Here is a 16,944-nt window from a genome sequence, read left to right on the forward strand (position 1 = left end):
GATGCTACGAAGATGACGTATATAATTATAGTTAATAGGAATACCTACATAATTTATTGATTGAGATTCATATCAAATGGACCATACATGCAATTGCATGTTTGCTTGATCACATATATGCGATAGTCATGGAAATTGATAGCCGATTTATGACACATTGGATAACATGATGACATGATATTACAAGCATCATGACATTTTAAAGCTTCACTTTCTTAATGTGGAATAATAATACTCAACATGTCCCTTCATATGTGCTATGACTTAAGTGAAATACGTGAACAATTTATATTGAGTAACGTGTGGTCACCTAGCCTTACACGTGAATTACTTACTCTGTCATGATAGGAGTAGAGTATGCATTGCAATACTTTCACTTTCTCTAAAAGGACAAATGGTTAATTAAAACGATAACGGCAAAGTCTCACCTTAAAATTTTATAACAAAGAAGTTGAAAAATATTATAGAGTTTTGTTTCTCATACAACATGAGAAAGGCAGTTTTACGTCTTAATTGATCAGTCCAACACTGCTTAATTGGCTCCTATATATGTTCTTTCTAATCCCAAACGATCAAGAATTCTGAAATTTTTTGATATCATCTCATTCTCATCTTTCGTCTGAGCTGGAATGGCAACCACCGATATAGATAAAGAATGTGTTAACCTACTATATGATTACAATTGTAAATTTTTTTTTAAAAATGTGGGAATGCTACCAGCTATAATAAAGGCTAGTGAAAAGGGACAACGAGACTTGAAGAAAAAGAAAAAGATTCTATTCTTTTGCCGTAACCAAAGAATCAAGTACAACCACGCTAGACAACCACAAAGAGTAGAAATTAATTCCATTACTGCATTACAGCCCCAGAACCCTCCACACGCAAGAAAACGAGACTTGAAGTTTCTTTTTTGAGTAAAAATCTTGGCATATCCACTAGATTATTCTTTTCATGTTCTATTTTTTAAGGTCTTGACTCTTGAGGCTTCACTTTTATGTCTTGCATGTAATAATTGTCTTGCTTGCAATTATTGTATATATTTAGGGTGAAGATGATGATTTATTTATCTTTTTTTTCAATAATGTTATTTATACCACATTCCAATGTATGTGGATCCCACCTGTATTAGACATGTGGTCAGTTATATGTAGTCAATAACTGTGGTACAAATAATATCACCTTTTTTTTTAACACTAAAACAAATTACAAAGAGGATCTTCTATAGGAACCCCAAGAGAACGATTATTTATCAATTGAGGGCTTGGTTCTCAGCAATGGCGGACCGAGAAATATATATAGGGGTAGGCTAAATTTTTTTTTGGGTAAAGTATAAGCCCTTGTTTGTTACAAATTTTTTTTTTATAAGCACTCTTTTTTCAGTATATTTTCTTCATCACATTTAGAATTTTTTGTTATTATAGGACATTTGAAACAGAAACAATGTTGGAATTATTGATAATATTTGAAAGGGATTGAAGGGAACAAAGAAAGTAAAAAAGAACAAATATTTAGAAGGAATTGAAGTAAAACAATGAAGTAAAAATAAAAACATCACCTTTTCTTGGGCAGTGCACCTGACAAAATAAAAACACATCCCATCCCAACAAATATCTCCCCCTCTCTTTTTTGTTCTATTTCCTCTTCTCTCTCTTTCGTTCAGTTTGTTTAATCTCTCTCTCTTTCTTTTGTTCTTTTTTCCTCTTCTCTCACTCTCTCTCTCTCTTTCTTTATTCTTTTTCCTTCTTCCTCTCTTCTTCTTTTCTTTCTTCTCTCTCCGTCCGCTGTATTTCTCTGTTCTTTATTCTTGCAGCCGGCTGATTTCTTGTCCATGGTGGGCTGATTTCTTTGATTGGTCTAGATTGAGCCTACACACAATATGCCTAATCTCAAAAGTCAGCACTATGCTAAAGTACATGCTAGCCTATACATGAATCCGCCCTTGGTTCTTAGCGTTATATTATGTGCAAGTTACAATCCATTAAAAATATATCTTTCTTTTTTAGTTCAAGTGATAATTGAAACTATAGAGGAACGAGGGTTTCAAACTTGAGACCACTAGTCTGCAAGTCAATGCCCATTTTTCACTAAGCTAGATCCTGTTGTCAATATATATATATTTTTATTCTACCACTCATATAACTGGTTAGATTTATTCAATCATTAATATGTAAGTCCACAACTTAGTTTTCACTAAACGTCATTGTGCATTGTACAGATAACAGATATAAACATATATATGATGCCCTAAGCGTTGGATTATGTATTCTTCAGAACCACTCATTTTTAGCTCATTATTAAAGGAATATCTCTGCCAAAAAAAAAAAAAAAAACTAAATAAATAAGTCAATTTGGAAATCATTTGACCATTTAACTGTTATCTTGAATATTTACATTTTTTTATAGAATATCCGGTTCATATGTTTTTTTTATCACAGTTAGATGACTAAATGCAGTTTAATTTGGCTAATTATTTGTTAGAATTATCTCCTCTCTTCTTAATTTTTTTTAAAAGACCTTTCCTATTAAGAGAGGCGATAATATACTAAACTCACACACATTACACGGATGCTAGGACTCGAACTCAAGACCTTGCCTGAGGAAGTAAATACTCTAAACCACTACACTAGTAGGTCTTTTGCTTGTTAGAATTATCTTTGAGTGTTGATCTAAAATATGAATGGTGATAGAATATTGTGAAATGGGCCAAACGATTTGTTAGCTCCGTATCAAAATTCTATTTTTGTGATGCACGCATGCAAATTGCAATACATTATCAACATTCTATTTTTGTGATGTCATGCATGCAAATTGCAATACATTATTAAGGAAATTATTAAGGAAGCCCATTCTGTATTTGTCGTTTGGGGAAAATTCTACTGCATCGCGACGAAAATCCCTGTATATCAATAAAAGGAGCAAAGTTTAAGAAGAAAAGAACATTGCAAAATGATTGGTTCGCTTGGGGTGGAGACAATAACTAAATATGGAAAAATATTTCAAAATCAAAATAAATAAAGAGATAAAAAGGATCCTATCCTTTTCTTCTGCTTCTGTCACTGGTTTTCATTTAACTGATGGAATGAAATGGCAACAACTTTTTCATCAAAAACAAATGGCAACAACTTTGGCAAATAGGCCTAACAGTCATAATATTTGATGGAAACAAGAAGAAAACTTATGCCACAAGGAAAAAAATGAAATAAGAAATACATATAGACACTTTGAGCTAATGCAGTCAGGGATGGACTTACGCACATGCTAACCTGGGCTATAGCACAGGTGATTTGATCTTTTATAGCCCAATGTTAATACCCAGCCCACTCAAGTGCACCCCACACAACCCCACTCAGGAGCTGCTTCACTCTCCTCAGTGCAACTTGTAACATCCCACATCGACCAATGGAGAAGGGGTGATGTGCCTTATATGTACATACTCGCCTCCATCTAGCACGATGCCTTTTGGGAGCTCACTGGCTTCAGAGTCATGAGAACTTCGAAGTTAAGTGAGTTGGGGCTAGAGCAATCCTAGGATAGGTGACCCACTGAGAAGTTGCTTGTGAGTTCCCAGAATCAAAACCGTGAGGGCAGAGGGGGGCCCAAAGCAGACAATATCGTGCTACGGCGAAACCAATCCCGAGATGTGACAATTTGGTATCAGAGCCACTCTGCCGTGTGGTGCGAGTGTGCCAACGAGGACGTCGGGCCCCTAAGAGGGGTGGATTGTAACATCCCACATCGACCAACGGAGAAGGGGTGATGTGCTTTATATGTACATGCCCACCTCCATCTTGCACGAGGCCTTTTAGGAGCTCACTGGCTTTAGAATCATGGGAACTCCGAAGTTAAGCGAGTTGGGGCTAGAGAAATCCCAGGATGAGTGGTGACCCACTAGGAAGTTGCTCGTGAGTTCCCAAAAACAAAACCGTGAGGGCAGAGAGGGGGGCCGAAAGCGAACAATATCGTGCTACGACGAAGCCGATCCCGGGATGTGACAATTTGATATCAGAGCCACTCTGCCGTGTGATGCGAGTGTGCCGACGAGGACGGCGGAGCCGATCCCGGGATGTGACACAACTGCTATATCTACTCGCTCATCAGCACCCATGCACTCCACCAACCTTTGCTCATCCAACGGTTGGTTTTTAAAAAGTAATACTCACATTCATTGAAGCTACTCAAGCATGATTCGATAGTGTTAGTGCAATTAATACCAATGGCCTTTTTTGAAAATTAATTCCAACATCAATTTTCTTTCTTTTTCTAAAGTTTTTGTACTATTCAATTTTCCCCTTAAAACCCACCTTTTTCTTCAAAATTTTCACACCACCAAAATCATTTACCACTCTTTAATTTTGCTTAATCTTTTACTCACAAAATTATTTATTAATTGCTTGTATTTTTTTAATATTAATCTCTCAACATCATTATGAATATATTATTTATTAGTACATGTATGAGAAACCCCCTCCCTCTTTAGACTATCATTTGTATTAAAAAAAACTAACGGCTTTTTTCTTGTAGTTTAATGTTGTTTTTATTTAAGGTTGTACTAGATGCATTTTGATGGGCTCATTATGTTCCCTTGTGTAGTTTTTGTTATCAATGAAATTCACTAGTACCACCGAGTAATCTATCTTTTTAATAGGTTTGTACGTAAGGTAAATTTAGCCCACTCCATTTTGAAATCATGGGTCCGTCCTTGAGTACAGTATGATAATCTGAGAAATAATACAAAAAAGTTCATCTTCTTCTTCATTCTCTCTCTATTTCTCTTTCGTTAACATGGTATCAGAGCAGGTTAGCCCACGTGTGAAAGCCCAACGGCCACACTTGCTCCACGTCACTCAATATGTGTTGTCCATGTGTTAGGCAAGAGCCATGGATCGATCATGAGTTCTTCTGCTTATGCTTTCTATGCCTTGACATTCTTTTCTGGAACTCCACGGAAATCAACGTTGATATCTAATTCTTCCACTTCATTCTTGGATTCTCAATTTTGTCAAACTACCTTTAAGGTTTCTATTCAGCTTGCTATTGGGGATTTTCAATCTCATCTCTGATTCAAGTGTTTCTCAATTGGGTTTTGTTGTTGATTTTTGGGAATTTTCAATGTTCTTGATCGATTGCCACTCGTTTTTGAGGTTTTTCTATGAGATTGCTTATTTCAAGCCTTCGAATTGGGAATTTCCAAATCCATATATGTTTCACTTAATTCTCCATTGATTTTTGAATTCAAAGACCCATCGATTGGGATATGTTGATGTTCTTGTGGCGTTCGATGTTCTTGATGGATTATTGCTCGCATTAGGGTTTTTCGATTGGGATTTGTTGTTGTTTTCTGTACGATTACTACTCAAATTGTGGCTATTCATATTGCTTCGACTCGATGACTTCAATTCCATGTCTGCCTATGGAGGTTATATTTCCTCAACTATGATAGTTGGTGGATTTCAGATTGTTAGTTGCGTTTATGCTATTTTGGTCTTATGGATGTTCTTTTGCTATGTATGTTGTTCATCTCTATCTCTTCCTATGTTCAAATATTCAAACTTTCTATTCACCTTTGATTGATAGTTATTGTAGCCACTCCCAAATCAAATATTGAATTCCTTGCTATAAAATCACCTTCCTGTTCTTGAATACATCACCATGGGTCAAATATTGATGGTTCATTTGTTATTTGCTTTGTCAATTTTCTTGTGCATCCAAAATCTCAGTGCCCCTATTCTTGACTCTTAAATCCCAATTCTTTGGAGAACAAGTAAATCTTCATTCAAACAATACTTACATGGTTCTGTCCCAATTCTCTTCTCAATCTTCTTATCTCAGGGAATAAAGAATTTCCCATTTCTCATTCTCTTCTATCCCTTTTCTCCAATCTCTAAGGGATCAAAAGAATTTCCTAATTCTTCCTATTTTCTCTCTCCTTTCTACAATCTCTAAGGGAACAAAAGAATTGACCAATTCTTCCTCTGTTCTATCTCCTTTCTATAATCTCTAAGGGAACAAACGAATTCCCAATTCTTCCTCTTTTCTTCTACAAACTCTAAGGGAACAAAAGAATTTCTCAATTCTTCTTTCTTTCTATATCTTTCTAGATGTGTTGGTCTGATTACATAATTGCTTTGGATTACTTATTGAGGATGCAGTTATTTGGCAAATTAGGGATACTTGATGGTTCATACAGTGAATCAGTTGGTAAATCTCATGGGCACACAGTTGGTAATTTGTGGTCCATAAGGTTGAGAAATTTGTTGACTGGAAGAGTTGATGGAGCATGTATTATGCCTCTGATATTATTTGTTAATCAGTTGCCGAAGTTTGATGGGGTGTATTTGAGTTGTCTGTGGTTACTATACTATCTCTCGCTCTCTCAATCAGTGGAAGGTTTAGCATGTCTTCATTGGAGAAAAATGATGGAATGGAGTTGGTACTCTTTTTTATATGCCTCAAATTGGCCAACTTTGCTAGGTTATGCTTCACATGAGTACTCTTAAATTGGGTGGCTTATTATGCGAAAAACAAACCCACTCAATCAATGGCGGATCCACCATGGGGTCAATGGGGTTAGACGACCCCATGGCAGATCTAGATTTTAGTGGTTGGGACTGGTTTTTGCTCTTGGCAGCCATGGAAATGACCCCATGGAGAAGAAGAAGCTTCGGTGGGCAGCTGGGGTTCTTTTGTTTTTTTTTTTGTGAAAACTGCTTGGCAAAACAACGTCGTTTTGGACTAGGACTTAAGAAATAAAAAACCAAAAAAGGGGGCTGCAGCTTCTTAACAGCACAGTCCCTAAAATAGACCTCCAAAATCCCATTTCTCCTCAACAACAACCCTAACCCCAATCTCCCCAAGACCTCCACCATCTCAATATTTTTTTCATCTTAAAAAATTATTAGGTAGTTTACACTATGACCTCATGAGTGGCAATTCCTGCATCTGCCACTGCACTCAATGTAGCTTCTTCTATATAGAGTAATTTTTGTATGGATGCCGGGAATCACTCTTAAATTCCTCACCAATGAAGGAAAAGTTAGTGCTCCTCTAAAACAAGAAACTATCTTCAAATAACCAAAAATAAAAAGGAAAGATGATTTTCGTACTCAATTAGAAAAAAGAAAAAGTGTGACAAGGAAATTTATAGAGTTAAAAGAAAGGAAAAAAAAAAAAGTAATAGTGATCAATCTATACATTTGTGGTCTTTTATACTTTGACCAAAGCATTGCAGTTGTTTCCTGCAATATCTACCCATCCATTAATACTGTATTGATCGGCTATTTCTTGCACAATTTTCAGTTTTTTGTCACCTTGAGGATTTGTATCTGCAAGCTTCTTGATCATCATGGGATCCACACCACAATTGGGTCGTATGTTCGTAGCTGCAAAGACAAAATTCTTTCCATATTTCTTCCTAAAAATATTCCTAAGTGTCACCAACTCTGGAAACTCATGAGAGCACTTTTGTGCTGCAAAGACTAGACCACTTATCCCTTCTTTTAAGTTCTCTGGACATCCCCTCACCTCTTTGATGGTTGAGATTCTGTCCACAACCAAATCGCAGAAGGCCTCGATGAATTTGTATGCAACCGAAACGTTCTACTCTCTTATCACCCGTTTGATCAGGACATGAGCAGGGCCGGCAATGGGGTCTTCCCCGACGCGAAGGCGACCCGTGATGTCGCTCTTCATTCTCGCCACCTCATCTTGTTTCTTCTTTTGCAAGAATCGCGCTTTCACCACCACAGTCTCCACCGTCTCTTTGCATTCAGAGGAGTTGAAACCGCTGCCGAAGAGCTTCGTCAGTAGCTTCATCTTGGCGTGGAGGAGGAGAAGAAAGCTTGGAACAAGCAACTTCACACCACACCAATGGGAGCTATAAGTGAAACTAGTTATGCGACAGTGGATTTATATAGAGGGAGCTGAATTAAGAAAAGAAAAGCCCAAACAAATTTCCTTATCTTTTTAGGAATCCCTTTCTCTTTAGGATATATTGGACCTTAATTAACAAATACAATTCAACGAACTGGCATGGGCCAGATTTTTTTTGTTCTTTCCTTTTTACCCATCAGGTACCGATAAGCTACTAGTTTCACCAGCATTCCAGCACACCCATCTCAATTAGGAAATGGCCCACAACCAAGCACTCGATTACTCTGTCAACACGGTAAATTTAAGAATTAAAGTTGGCACAAAAGGCCAATATGCACATACATTTTCATCATGCATTTACTCAATTTACCAAAGCTGTTCATACTTTCAGGTGTACATCTTTTTTCTTTTTCTTTTTCCAATTCAGGTGTACATCCAATTGCCCTTAGTTAGCACATCCCTTTTCATCATGTATACACAAAGCCAGAGCTTTCCTAACAGAGTTTTGTTTCCTTTTAATTATTTTCATTTGTTTGTTTCCATGATTATATGTTGCTACAATTTCACATGCCCTATGGTCCCTTGTCCTCGCAGAAACCCTTTTTTCCATAAAAGATACTTATGATGTGACCCTCTCTTGGCTTTTGCATTGCCTTTCGTATCAATTAGTCTTCTCTTCTCTGCCCGTCAAGAAACCGTATAATTGGGCCCCCCTATTTCTCTCTCTCTCTCTCTGTCTCTCTAGATTGATGCTTTCAAATTATCAAGCACAAGAATTGTCATTCATCCTGCATTTATGAATTTTTCATCTTCTCCTTGCTGCTTACGTATAAAGTTCCATGGCTTGGTGATCCTGATCGAGGTCCCATCGTACCTAAAACTTTTAATGAGGGCTACCACCTACTTATATATATTTTTGTGTGACTTAGGTATTGCGGACCAATTTGGTAATCTCCCTCGCAATTTTTTCTAATATACACTACAAGGAAGCTCACCGATAAAAATAAAATAAAAAACCACCACAATGCTTAAGACAAGTAATATGTTTTAAAAATATTAGTTTTTAGAAAAGAATATAAATGTTTTATTATTTTTATTGACACATTAGCACAAAAGTGTGTCCCTCACTTGTGACATCATCAATTTAACACAAGATTAGATAGTTAAATTATCGAAATATGTAAATTAATCGAATCATAAAATGTTGGAGTGTAAATCGATAAAATTACAACCATGTGACTCATTTCAATAATGCCCCCAAACCTATAGGGGCTATAATGTCGCTAGCCCAAAAAAAATGTCAAAGAACTGTTAATTCATGATGCAAGACAAATTACCCTTTGCAAGACTCCTTTAAATAGCCTTTTGGGTGCTTGCCGTAAATGAAAAAGCGCATTTGTGTTTGGTACTCTTCCTATATATCTACTCTGTAAAACATGATGCTTGTATTCATGCCTACAAAGTCAATTTCATTAAATGACTGTGAAATGAAATATAAATGTTTATGGTACAAGAATTTTATTACGCTCCAAGAGCTAGGGAAGATGGGCTTGTAAAATTAATTGAACAATACTATGTGGCTATATGTATAAATTTTCATAGATAAAATTAGACTATCAACATTTAGAATAAATTGCAAATGAAAATGAGAATAAGTTCACTATAATTATTGTTGCCATAACCATTTCCAAACAATATGATAGGAGTCACTATGAGATTAGCCATGACATTCTCAAAAAAATTCATTATACGAAATAGACGCATTCTATGGAATATTGTATAATTCAAATCTAATGCAGTAACTCCCATAAATAAAACGTGCATCTCTCTTTTTATGACTATGAATTTGAAGTTTATGTATTCCAACATCAAGACACTTCCCACAATCTATGCCAAAAAGGTCATGAGTACATGTTCCATAAATTCCGTTAGCAGTGTCAATTTTACCAATAAAATTTGCATCTGAGTATTTTACAAGGCAACTTACCATTCAAATTATAGCTCCTCAACTAAGAGGGCAATGTTTGCGAAGCTCTATGCTTGCTCCACTAATACAACTTTTACATGATATGTAACGCGTGTCATTATGAATAAATTTTCAATATTGTGCTAACCCGTACACATAAGTGTTTAGTTCTATTTTAGATTTGGGTATGCCCTTAATGACTCCACTATGGTATTGTGAATTCGCCGCTGACATTTGAATCAGTAATATGTTCAAGTTGTTATCAAAATACCCATCTGCTAGAAATTCAACCTTATTGAAACAACTATACCCTAAAACAGGAGGAATGACATATCCAAATTTCTCTTGGAGAAAGAGAGAAAAAGAGAAAATTCTAAAAATGATTAATGATTTTGAATACAACATGATCATTAGATTGAACTATGATTTAATTCAATTTTTAAAACAAACACACATATATGACAATCATGGTTATTTTTCTTCTATTTAGGACATTGTGTCGTAGTAGTAGTATATATGTGATAACAAGGTAGGTATGTGTCTATAAATAGATTTTGAAATATTTTACTGTTGAAAGCTACAACATTAATAAATCCTTGTAACTTTATCTATGCGTGATATATAACAAACTAATTATAATTTAATTGATGTTTTGGCCAATTCTGTAAAGAAAGATACATATTTTCAAATTATTTTTCTTTTCATAGTTACTAGCCGAAAAATGGTTTTTTATTTACCTTATTTATTTAAGAATTAAGAAAGAGAATCCAATAAATAAAAAAAAACTAAAGTTGTGCCCCATAAAAATATGACTCAAGTTCTTATTTTGGTTTTTATTTTAAATTTTTTAATATAAAAAATGTTAATTTATTATATTAACCTTATTTAATGAAAAGTTCCAATGCTTAATAAATTCATTAACCAAGGGCAATTTTTGGTATGTTGAATGCTTTACCATTTTCTGCCTTTTGCTTTACATATACTAGCCTCTCTACATGCGCTTCCGCGCCTGAGAGAGGCTTTTTTAAAAAAATTTAAAATTTATTTTAGAATTAAAAAAGATAAAGGGTAGTTGTGTTTCATAAAAATAGGATCCATTATCTGATTTTTCTTTTAATTTATTTTTTTGAATATGAAAAAAATGTGAATTTACCATATTATCCTCATTAAATTAATAATTTCAATTCTTAATGTTTGCATTAACCAATGACATTTTCTGGTATTTTGAATGTTTTACCATTCTCTGCCTTTTGCCTTATATATATGGATAAATAACACATTAAAATACTGTAATTTTTGTATAGTTAATGGGGGCAAGGATTAATGTTTGTTCATTTTTAAAAAGTATATAACTTTGAGTAGAGTGATGAGGCATTTCGTTACCTGTGTTTTCTTAATAGCAACGTGACAAAAAAAATTGTCATTTTATTACATTTTTTTTTTAACTTTCAAAATTTCATCAATGTCGATTGGTCATTAATCTGGCCGTGAAGACTGTTTTTTTTTTTTTTTTTTTTTGAAATAGTAAGGTTTCATTTAACTGTCAAAGGTTACAAACTCGAGCGAACAGACGTGGCCTCATCAAAATCTTGCCTCAGAAAACCTAGTGGGAAAAATCTGAGATGAAGGAAAAAGAGTGCCACACGCTCCATTAAGGCTACAAACTAAACTCAAAACAAAACCAAAATAACAATGTCAACTTGTAAGATCCCACATCGACCAACGGAGAGGAGGTGATGTGCCTTATATGTACATGCCCACCTCCATCTAGCACAAGACCTTTTGAGAGCTCACTGGCTTCGGAGTCATGGGAACTCCGAAGTTAAGCGAGTTGGGGTTAGAGCAATCCCAGGATGGGTGACCCATTGGGAAGTTGCTCGTGAGTTCCCAAAAACAAAATCATGAGGGTAGAAAGGGGGGCCCAAAGCGGAAAATATTGTGCTATGGAGGAGCAGATCCCGGGATATGACAATTTGGTATCAGAGCCACTCTGCCGTGTGGTGTGAGTGTGCCGACGAGGACATTGGGCCTCTAAAGGAGTGGATTGTAAAATCTCACATCAACCAACGGAGAGGGGGTGATGTGCCTTATATATACATGCCCACCTCCATCTAGCATGAGGCCTTTGGGAGCTCACTGGCTTTGGAGTCATGGGAACTCCGAAGTTAAGCGAGTTGGGGTTAGAGCAATCCTAGGATGGGTAACCCACTGAGAAGTTGCTCATGAGTTCCCAAAAACAAAACCATGAGGGCAAATAGGGGGGCCCAAAGCGGATAATATCGTGATACGGCGAAGCCGATCCCGGGATGTGACACAACTAGCAGAGACGCATTGGCCTTGGAGGATCCTCTTCAAGCCAACCGTCTGAAGACACACTACCTAAAGCAAGCTTAGCATGACTACAATAAGACACAAACTGGGGACAAAGACAATAAGAAAATTCAAGTCAATCATATGCCATACTGACATCAAGCATCACAACAACCTTTGGCTTCTATTTTCGTCATTGTTTGTTGACTGAAAGCATGGGCCCAAAAGTAAGAGATTATCAGGAATGGAACAGACAGGACCAAAGGCATTTTGAACACTAGAAATCATCTCAAGCAAAATGATCATAAAGAGGTTAACTAGAGTCTTCGCACAAAAATGGGGTCTTGAGCTATAAGGAATTGTCTTAGAGCATGGAATATGTAGGGGTTCCCCAAGCCCCAGCATATTCCATGCCATTTGTCTTATTGAAATTGACGAGGTAGCCCTACTAACCTTGTCTCTGTATGAATCTCCAATTGGACAGTGTTCAGCTCCGATTGCTGCGGGTTCTCATCACCCTAGCCTTAGATACCAGTTGGGTTGCTCGAGCCTTAGCCTTCCACGATAGACGTCGGGGCCCACTTTGATTTGGGTTAACAGTTTGAGTTGCCCTACTAACTTGCTTCCCTTGCAGACCCGCTTTTTGAATAGAGGATGGGTTGAGGCCCATAGTATTAGAATTATGACAGCTTTTAACTCCAGTAATTGAGAGAGGGAAAAAACCACCATTGTCAATTATATTCTTTCCTTTTGCAACAGTCATTGGCAACTTAATTGCCAATGAATCTGTCCCCAAAAACTACTCCTGATTTAAATTTCCTTGAATGGCCTCATTCCCTAATTTACGCCTGTTGTGATGGTAAACCATAATGAAGCCTTTATTCGCATTAATGGTCCCCAGCCGTAACTAATCTCCTTCGTCTTCATCCTATTCTCAGTGTTGGACTTCGCCAGCAAGGCCTAGTTCGTCGGAGCTTGGCGCTTTCATCACCCATCTCGACTGTAGTGACCTTGGTGGTTCCATCTCATGCTCATCTAACCATTCTTTGACCTCTGCTTTGAGCCATGAACCAAAGGGTTTGAAATCCCCATGGTTAAAAACAGAATCTCGAAGCGAGCACTAATTCAAAACATGATCACAAAGGCCACACAGATAACAATAGTTTGGAAGCTTTTCGTATTTAATCAAAAGGAGGGCGACTCCCAACCTCTGGGAAAGTAAAACGCAGACATCGTTTCAGGGGTTGAGTAACATCAATAACAACCTTTATTCTAAGAAAACTTCCCAGACAAGTACCTCATCTTCCAGAATCAGTCTCAATAAATCTCCCCAAAATATCCCCAATGAGTTGCCCAATACTTCTCTCCATATATGCCAAGGGGACACCCTTCACTCTAATCCACAAAGGTTGTGTAGTGAAGGGAACTCGATGGGGGTCTTCAAAACCATTAGTTTCTCCCAAGAGCAGAAGAGCATTCTCAAAATTCCAAGGACTACCTTTGAGCACACAATTTCTATCACTTTCTGACAGAAAGAAGAACAAAAACCGCCCATGCTCCAACTGGCAGATCTCTACACAAGCTCATGGTGACCAAAGCTTCTTCATGGTCCTCATAAAGAAATGTACCCTAAAATCCTTCAGGCTGAGAAGCCTCCGAACTAAAAAGAGATGTTGGGCTTGCCTATTGTTTCCAATAGGTCGCTGAAATACTATAGACCTGTTTTCATCCTCAATGAGATTGAGTTGCGTGGTAAGTTTGTCCACAATCGCATCCATGGTAGCAAAGATTCAATCAAGAATGTTACCTGGCCAAGAGAATAAAGCCTCTCACAATGACATGCACTCAACTACACTACCAAAAGAGTAATCTTGGACTCTTTCTCACACTCTGGAAACTCTCACGACTCTAGACAAGAAGGAGAGACTTTTTTTCACTAACTTTTTAGGATCAGAGCCGTGAAGACTGTTAAGTGATGATGTGTCATCACTTTTCCCTATAGAAAAAGAGCTTACTACAAATTAAGGGGTTTTCAAATAAAGATATGATGCATTTGGAGTAACCTCAATGCAGTCTGGGTTAGGGTTCTCAAAGCCTGTTACTTTGCTAATGGTGATTTTCTTGCTACATGTGGCTCTCATCCTTCGCGGGTTATGATAAGTTTACTAGAGGGTAGAAATTTTTTTATGGGGGGTTCAGAATGGCATATAGGTAATGTTTGGCTGGATAATTGGTTACCCATTACCTTTTCCTCATATTCCTCCTATACATACATTGATCCAGGTCTCATTCATGCAAAGATCATAATAACAACAATCAGGGAATGAAATCAACGAATTAAATTTTGGAACACCAAATGAATATGTTAAAATTGAAATTGTGGAACATTAATTCCACGATATCTTGAAAAGACATTGCGTAATTTGAAAATCAAGAAATGAGACAAATAGCCTCCAATAACTAAGTCAGATTTAGAGTGAGAATAAAAACAGTAAGTCCGTAAGTACCAAGGGTGTGATATGAGACAAATAGCCTCCAATAACTAAGTCAGATTTAGAGTGAGAATAAAAACAGTAAGGTTCTTAATTTTTGGAGAGAGGTAACTAGTGTCTCACCATTGTGAACTATGCGGCGAGTACCCATTAAGTTGTTGAGACATGTTGACTCGTCCAACATGTCAATTACCACATAACAGTCATGGTGGCCTAGGCATGATTAGTTGGATGCCCTTAATACAAAGATTGACCATAACGTGTTTTGGGATTCAACATTCTTAGGCAAAAGCATGTAGCCTGATCGGTGCATAATTACATATCATTTTGTATCCTTCTAACTTATGATTTGGTTATGTTTTTGAGTTAAACTTGTGATTTTAATAAGTTTTGTGTTTGTTTCAGTGTAATAAGCTTGAGACTCATTAAATGCATTTTGGAGACAAGTTAGCTCATTGGTGTCTGCAGATCAGTCAACTTCACAAATTGGACTGTACTTGCTCAAGAAGAATCAGATGATGAGCCATATATCATTGGAAAGATGCAGAAGTCTAGTTTCTGGAGAATTTTACGGTTCATGATTCCGAGTCTTCTAGAGAAAGTTATACAAGTTTTGGTAACTTAAGGTCAAATTCGGCAGCATCTGTGTTACTGGGCCAAATATCACATTTGAAGGGCTTTCCGATTTTTCCTTGCGCTGGGCTGTATATGCTTGGAAAGATAATTCAAATATCTTCAAGATCCAAATTTTTCCAGATTTTTTAGGAGGGAAGATCAAGCCCAAAACCAGCCCACAAGCTGACTGCAATGAAGTCAATTCCAGTCTATTTTCGGCAGTCAACTTGCAAGGCCCAAAACATACACTTGTATTGCTCAGATGGGAATACATTCTTCATACAAGTTGTTCCAATGGGTGTCTATTATGATACATATTGAAACCCCAGGCCTTCCTACACCAAGCCTGGTTCAGAAGAATCTTTTATTTCCAGCAACCAAAAGAAAACCCACATGGGTTGGCAGCAAAAGGCAGCCACAATTGAACACCTTTGAAATCTCATGTGAAGAAAGCTTGAGGTGCAGCAAAAGAAGTATGGGATGAGATTGATTCCAACCACACTAACATAGACAAGATGATGTGGGCGTTATGGATTGTATTAAAAGAGGAATGGTGGTGTTGGAATTCATTATGATGTTCCTCCCTCTTAGCCCTATAAATAGAGAAGTCTTCAAGCTTTATAAAAAAACCCCAAGGGGGGGAGCTCTCAAACACTTCTCTAGAGCTCCCTTCCCTTCTCTCCCTCACATTCTCTTAGTTTCCTTTCAAGTTGTCAATTGTTGTAACAAAATGATTTTACTAAATTTTCCTTCAAGTTTTCAAGTTCTACTTTAATTTTATTTGTAATGTACATTCTTTCTTAAGTATTCAAGTTTAATTAGTTTCCAAGTTTCAATTATGGTTTTTGTTCTTATTCATTATGCTTATAAGTTAATATGGTAGTTTGAATGATTGATCACCATTTAGGCTTGCATGTTAGCTATCTTGGTTTGAATTAAGAGTAGACACCATGCTTTAATTCGAATTGAACTATGGATAGGAAGAGTATGTATGGACATTCGACAACAGGGATTAGATACATACTTGGTTGTTTAAAATGTTCTTCTATGCTTAATGGGTTCCTAATGCTTAATTTTAGGTTAGACAACAAATGATTAAATTAGGGAATTAGGAACACAAGGTTAGGACCAAGCACCATGGCTTAATCATACTTTAGCTAGAATCAATCTGTTAATCTAATTGAACTTGGGAATTTATCTACTTAAGTTATTTTCTTTTCTTTCTTTCTTATTTTATTTTTTTTCTTTCTTGTTTTTCTGTTTTGTGTAGGAAAACTGAATTGGATTATTCAATCACCAATCCCTGTGGAATCGACCTCGCACTTACATATGCTATACTACCGAACGGCTCATGCACTTGCGAGTATCACAAGTTGAGGGTGCAGCTGAATCCATTTTGGTGCAGCTGAATCGACGCAACATAGCCTCCTCAATAGGTTTGGTGGAGGTGACTTCCTCTGCCAGTTGTCTATTGTTTCTGCTCACGTGTCGTTATATTATAAGCTGGAGAATTCTTGCCCCCACATAAACATTGTAAACATGAAAAATGTCTTCAAGCCAATATAAAGTGAACAACAAAAACAAAAAACCAGCTCCAAACAACTTTGCAAGTTCTTAGACAAATAAAAAGGTAAATATCCAAGAACAATAGAATACCACCAGACAGCTAGCTATTCACCATAAATAACCTTA

This window comes from Prunus avium, chromosome 6 (assembly GCF_965620075.1).
Source record: "Prunus avium chromosome 6, drPruAviu1.hap1.1, whole genome shotgun sequence".
NCBI classification, from domain to species: domain Eukaryota; kingdom Viridiplantae; phylum Streptophyta; class Magnoliopsida; order Rosales; family Rosaceae; genus Prunus; species Prunus avium.